Below are 6318 nucleotides of genomic sequence, written 5' to 3' on the forward strand. Positions count from 1 at the left end.
GTTTGGTGGTGCAGCAACTGTTCTGGCTGTGCTGGTACTGACGAGGCTGCCTGCGTTTGACCTGGTGTGTGCAGACGTGTAGGAGCCATTATCAGTGAGGACATTTCAAACTCTGTCTCGTCCCCCTCACTTTTTGGGGCGGAGTTGGCTCATGGCCAGGCGGTTTGAGTGACCAGTTAATCACACACTCCGCATCAGACGCGAATATTCGGTGAAAGGCAGACAGAAATCACGTTATAGAAAACGTGACGGTCAGTTTTTGTTCCTCACCTACGGTCATGAAGGCTGAGTCGTGACCGAAAGAACGAGATCGCTGAAAAGTTAAGGGAGAAAAAAGGTTTGCTGGAGGCAGGTGCAGCAAAGTGCCTCAATATTAGGTTTCTTTTGTACCTGCAGACAGCAGCGGGGACGCCTGCTGCAGGGGGGGTAGGGACGTGTTACAAGTAACCTTTTGCTAAATAAATAAACTAAATTTAAACCTTTTCACGTTCCTTTTTTTAAAACTGTGGCCTACTTTTACTCTTTGCTCCAGTGTTGTCTGCGGGCCACTAATCTACATTTTCCATTCATACCTTCATAACTTCTCCAGTCTGTAATCTGCTATAGGCTTCGTTCACCCAATGAGCCATCAGCCAGGCTGAAGAGCGCAGGTCTCCTCTGTGGTACAGAGACGGGCGTTTATCACAGAGATGAATGAGCTGGGCAGATCAAACATTTAGAAAATCAGGCAAATACCTTTTCAGTTTAAGGCTTTATTGTTCTACTGAAACAACTGAAATCCAGTGAGCCTCACCGTGGCACTGGTGGCCGTGTGAAACTATTCTTGGCTTCACTCAGCAGCTGTTATTGATTCAGGAACCGATCATTTTTGAGATGCACAGAGAGAAAATATGGTGGATAAAACAGTCCTGTTGGGTTTTAAGCACGACGCACTGCTTCCTCTGTGTGCAGCTTTACCTGCTTCAATAATCAGATTGTTTTGGCTGCCTGTGCTTTGCTTGGCTACATCTCCATAATAAAACATACAGGCAACAGTAGGCTGCTGGGCAGCAAGCTGATATTTTAATGTGATCTTATCAACACATTCATGGAGATTTAAAAAGGAAAATAATTATGTTTTTTTTTCTTCCATTTTTTATGGTATGTAGTCAGTTTGTTCTCCATCTTCTGCCACTAAAGACCCTCTTTCAGCCACGCTAATAAACACAATCTGTCTTCAAAAGTCATTAGAAATGAGTATTTAAGGGATTTATTTTATTTATTTCACCCCTGAACACCCCTAGCATTTCAAAGTCATTGTTTGGCTTAGAAATGTAACGATGCGAAAGTTAAAAGTTGCAGCAACTACAAATACTCAAGTGAAGTACAAATACAGAACAAAACTACTTATGTACAGAAACAAAGTATTTGTACTGTACATAACATTATATTTATATATGACGTATGTATATACGTCTATATTATGTATTTACTATGTAATGAGTACAGACATCAAATTCAGGCGTCAACATAATTGCTGCACCTCCACTGGAAGTTACATCCAAATACCCAATACTACCACCTAAATGCAACAGATTCTGCTCATTTTACAGCTCTAGGTGCAGTTTGGTTTGATCTGGTTTCACTCTGTAATAAACTACAACAAATACATAAGCAAAGGTCAGCATTCATGCCTTGGAATAATGCCTCATCACTCCAGGTATGGAAAGAGGAATGTTTTCCTGGAACGCATAAAAAACACGAGTATCGCCCATTTTTCATGTTCACAAAGATGAAACTGTGTTTTAAAGAATATTTACCCTCTCTGGGGAAATCTAGCCCAGATTTGGCAGCTCTAGCCACAGTGGATTTTGATCTGGACCTTGTCTAATGTGGGTTAGCCTACATTTCAAAAAAGGTGCAAAACACTGAGGATCGGTCACTCAGCAACGAAAGCTCAGTTTCCCTTAACTTTTCCCTTTACTGCAGAATCGGAAGCTGACTTCAGCGTCAGCACTTTGAGCAGAGTCCTACCTGAGCTCCACAGCAGCAGCAGCAGTACCAGGTGATCCATGTCCAGGTAGACCGTCTCTCTGCTGTCCACCTGCGTGCCACAGTGTGTCTGTGCACAAGAGGGGGAGGTTCACTGCAGCAGCATGTTTGAACAGTGGGTGAGTTTACATAATGAGTCCAGCAGCAGAGGCAGCGGCGAATTTGGCCATCGGACTATATGCTTTTAGGTGGGTGACTCAGATCTTTTTAAATAGACTATAGGACGGTGCATAGGACAGGGTTTTATTGCTGTTGCAAGTTCACTATAGTTTTAATAGAAACATGAGTAACTATAAATATTAAGCATTTAGCCAAGTCAGCGACGGCCAGCCTGGTCCTGGGCTGGGACGACTGACCCAGTAAGAGTTTACTGAAATTGGGACCTTCAGTCAAAATCAAACACATCATCAGAGAGAAAGCAACAAGCTAATTGCAAGTAAAGCCTGGACACTAATGTCAGAACAGAAAACCATAAGAGAGAATATATTCAACACCATTCATCAATGATAAGACATATGAAAACAGCCATTGATGTATTTTCCAAACGGGCCAGGCCCTTGAAGAAAAAAACAGTGTTTGAGGTCTGTACGGCCTTTGAGTCTATTTAAAAGACAGCCCGACCCTGAGAAGTTCCAAACGGATGCTGGAATTCTTTAACAAGCCAAACCAAGGTGTTAATTATTTTGCTGCTAGTGACCTAAAAGTGTTTGTGGTTGAAAATTTTATTGTACATTAAAAACGCAAATTTGGAAGTTTTTTACAGCTACAAACAGCCATAGATGCTTTGACATCTTACAGGAATTGCTTGAAAGCTACAATAACAGCTATCATAACAGTATAAAAATGATGCCTATGCAGGTGACATCAGAAAGTGTTTGTCAACCTGTACAACACATTTCCTGTTCCCTGCAAAAATGACTTAAAGACAAGAAGGGAGATTCAGTGAGAATATCCAAACTGAGAGGAGTGTCTGATAAAAAATATCAACAGATGACCTGTTTACAGTGACAGGACATAAACCTGGTCAACCACCTTGTTACAGACTTAATGATTATGATGGAGAACCTATCCAAGGTACATTTTATGAGGCTGAGTTGCAAAAAGTGAAGGTTGGTAAAGACAAAGCATTTGTAGAAGAAATCCTGGAGGAACAGGTTGTCAGGGGTAAAAAAGAAATGTTGGTGTGTTGGAAAAACTCATCCAAGAAGTTTAACAGATGGGTCAAGGCAAGTGACCTGAAAAAATTAATGAACAAAACCCAGATTCATTGGATCCAGCGAGAGGTTTTACGTAACCTTACCCTCCAATGCTAGTCTTGACGTATTTACAAATAATACGAGCTCCAGCTATCATGTAAAATTTAGCACAGCATATTAAGTGAGAGGGTTGGAGGTAGGTAGATTTCATACCTGCACACCTGGTTTAACATATCTGATGAGGATGCCTACTTAGAATGGAGGAGAAAAAGAAGGAGAGTCAGAGAGTGAGTTATTCTAATATCGTAAAAACATTTTAGACCTTCCAAAAACTTTGCAGCCTCTGTGACAACATGATGCACCATGAGCTATTATGAAAATCAAGTAGGGGGCGCTCTCCCTGGTTTTAACGGGACACCTGTCATGTACGGGAGAGGCATAGGATGTATATTCTCAATAATTTTGTTTTGTAGCGCCGTTGATGAAAAGAAGTGTTGTCATCGGTAACCCGCATCTTAAATCGCCAGCTAAAAACATCCTCTCTATGTTGATAACCCACACCGCTATGTCATTATATTATAAAATAGGTTGTCAATGGGACCAAGGTGTTCAGGAAGGATCAGGCAGCATGATGGTGTCAGTAAGCCCAAAGGAAGCCACGCTGTCGGGAGATCCTCAGAAACAAAAGATGGCTCTTTTACACACATAGAATTTTATTTATTTTCAGCTCCCATGATGCAGCTGTCCATCGATGAAAAGCTCTACACTGAAGTCATGCCTCTGTCGGCCATTACTGATGGAGGCGCCATCTAATTTTCCATTCACGGAGATGGTGAAAAATATTTTAGGATTAATGCGACACTTACTTGGAGATGTCTTTTGTGGAGTGTGTGCTTTGGATCAGTCAACCTTTACCAAGGCAGCCCTTTAGACTTCCTTACATGATCATTAACACCCCCCCTGCACACGAACCTGGAGAGCACTGGCTGGCACACACTCTTAAGGCCATAAAGACAGCCTTTTCTTGATTATTTGGGTTCTCCCCAGAGTTTTCACATTACTGTGATGACCCCTGTGGGGCTGTCTTGTGTATCTTCCTTGTGCTAATACTCATCAGGTAATCGTGACCACCTGAAGGCCCCAGTGTGTGCCGATTACTTAAGCCTGGCGCTAGTGCAGTGTCGGGGGCGTGCTCTCTCTCTTTCCCCGTCGGCAGAAGCGACCCCTGTCAAGGATGTGGCTGCGGTCATTGGTTCACGATTACCTGATGAATATATGCACAAGGAAGTTACACAAGACAGCCCCACAGGGGTGTGAGCCCATTTCTTATCATAAACTGCAGCTCCAGGACGTCCTGTCTACAACATGTGGTCAAGCATTGTGTGTATTATTTCATGATAAAGCCTGTGCTCTATCTTTTGAAAATGTGTTGTCTTTGTATTGATAAAAAGTTTTAAAAAAGCAAGTAACAAAGCTTACAGGTAGTTGAGACTAGTAATGTTACGTCTGACACCAAAGCTCCGATGCTTGCTTCAAACTCCTTTCTACGAACCAGTGCTTCGGAGCTTGTATCGTTAAAATGACTTGTGAAGCAAACACACTGGTTCACTCATGTAGTGAAGCACATGACTGCTTTAACAGGCCACTCCGGGTTTGAATCTTGGAGGGTGGTATTCTCATTAAATTGAAGCTAAACTATGGAGAAACTGTTTGGCTATTGTATTCTGTGTCACACCAAATTTTTACAAGTACATTCACTATGGAATGCTTTTATTCCCTTTCTTTAATAGAATTTTGACGACTTTTATGGTAAACGTAAAACATATCTTTCTGAATTAAAGGAAAGGTTGGCTGTATTTAACGTGGACCCTGGCACCTATTTCCAGGAAAAACACCTAAAATAACATACCCAAAATAAATCAGTAATATCTCCTCAACCATTAGGCCTAGATGCATAATTCTGGTCTCCTTAGAAAGGTCAGAAGATAAGGAATATGAATCCATTGCACATTAACATATTTATTTTACCATTAATGACTACATGGAATACAGAAAAGATATATTTTCATCCTCGCCTGGTAAAAAAAGCTATATTTTAATGCAATAAACCATCATAAGGTACATTATAATGCACCTGAATATCTTCTAATACAACTGTAACTGTAAATTTGAACAGTTAGTACACAATCTAAAAAATATACCAGGTGAATGTCCATGTTTTGGCCATATTTACTGTTCATATGTTCACCTTTATTGTGAGTTATCTTCAAAACATTATTTCTCTCCCTACAACCACGTTCCAAATAACAAAGCTTCCAAAACATTGAAATATTGATAAAAAACAGTCAATATTCACTCACCTAAAGGATTATTAGGAACACCATACTAATACTGTGTTTGACCCCCTTTCGCCTTCAGAACTGCCTTAATTCTACGTGGCATTGATTCAACAAGGTGCTGAAAGCATTCTGTAGAAATGTTGGCCCATATTGATGGATAGCATCTGGCAGTTGATGGAGATTTGTGGGATGCGCATCCAGGGCACGAAGCTCCCGTTCCACCACATCCCAAAGATGCTCTATTGGGTTGAGATCTGGTGACTGTGGGGGCCATTTTAGTACAGTGAACTCATTGTCATGTTTGAAATGATTGGAGCTTTGTGACACGGTGCGTTATCCTGCTGGAAGTAGCCATCAGAGGATGGGTACATGGTGGCCATAAAGGGATGGACATGGTCAGAAACAATGCTCAGGTAGGCCGTGGCATTTAAACCATGCCCAATTGGCACTAAGGGGCCTAAAGTGTGCCAAGAAAACATCCCCCACACCATTACACCACCACCAGCAGCCTGCACAGTGGTAACAAGGCATGATGGATCCATGTTCTTATTCTGTTTACGCCAAATTCTGACTCTACCATCTGAATGTCTCAACAGAAATCGAGACTCATCAGACCAGGCAACATTTTTCCAGTCTTCAACTGTCCAATTTTGGTGAGCTCTTGCAAATTGTTGCCTCTTTTTCCTATTTGTAGTGGAGATGAGTGGTACCCGGTGGGGTCTTCTGCTGTTGTAGCCCATCCGCCTCAAGGT

This window comes from Micropterus dolomieu, linkage group LG21, assembly GCF_021292245.1.
Source record: "Micropterus dolomieu isolate WLL.071019.BEF.003 ecotype Adirondacks linkage group LG21, ASM2129224v1, whole genome shotgun sequence".
Lineage (NCBI taxonomy): Eukaryota > Metazoa > Chordata > Actinopteri > Centrarchiformes > Centrarchidae > Micropterus > Micropterus dolomieu.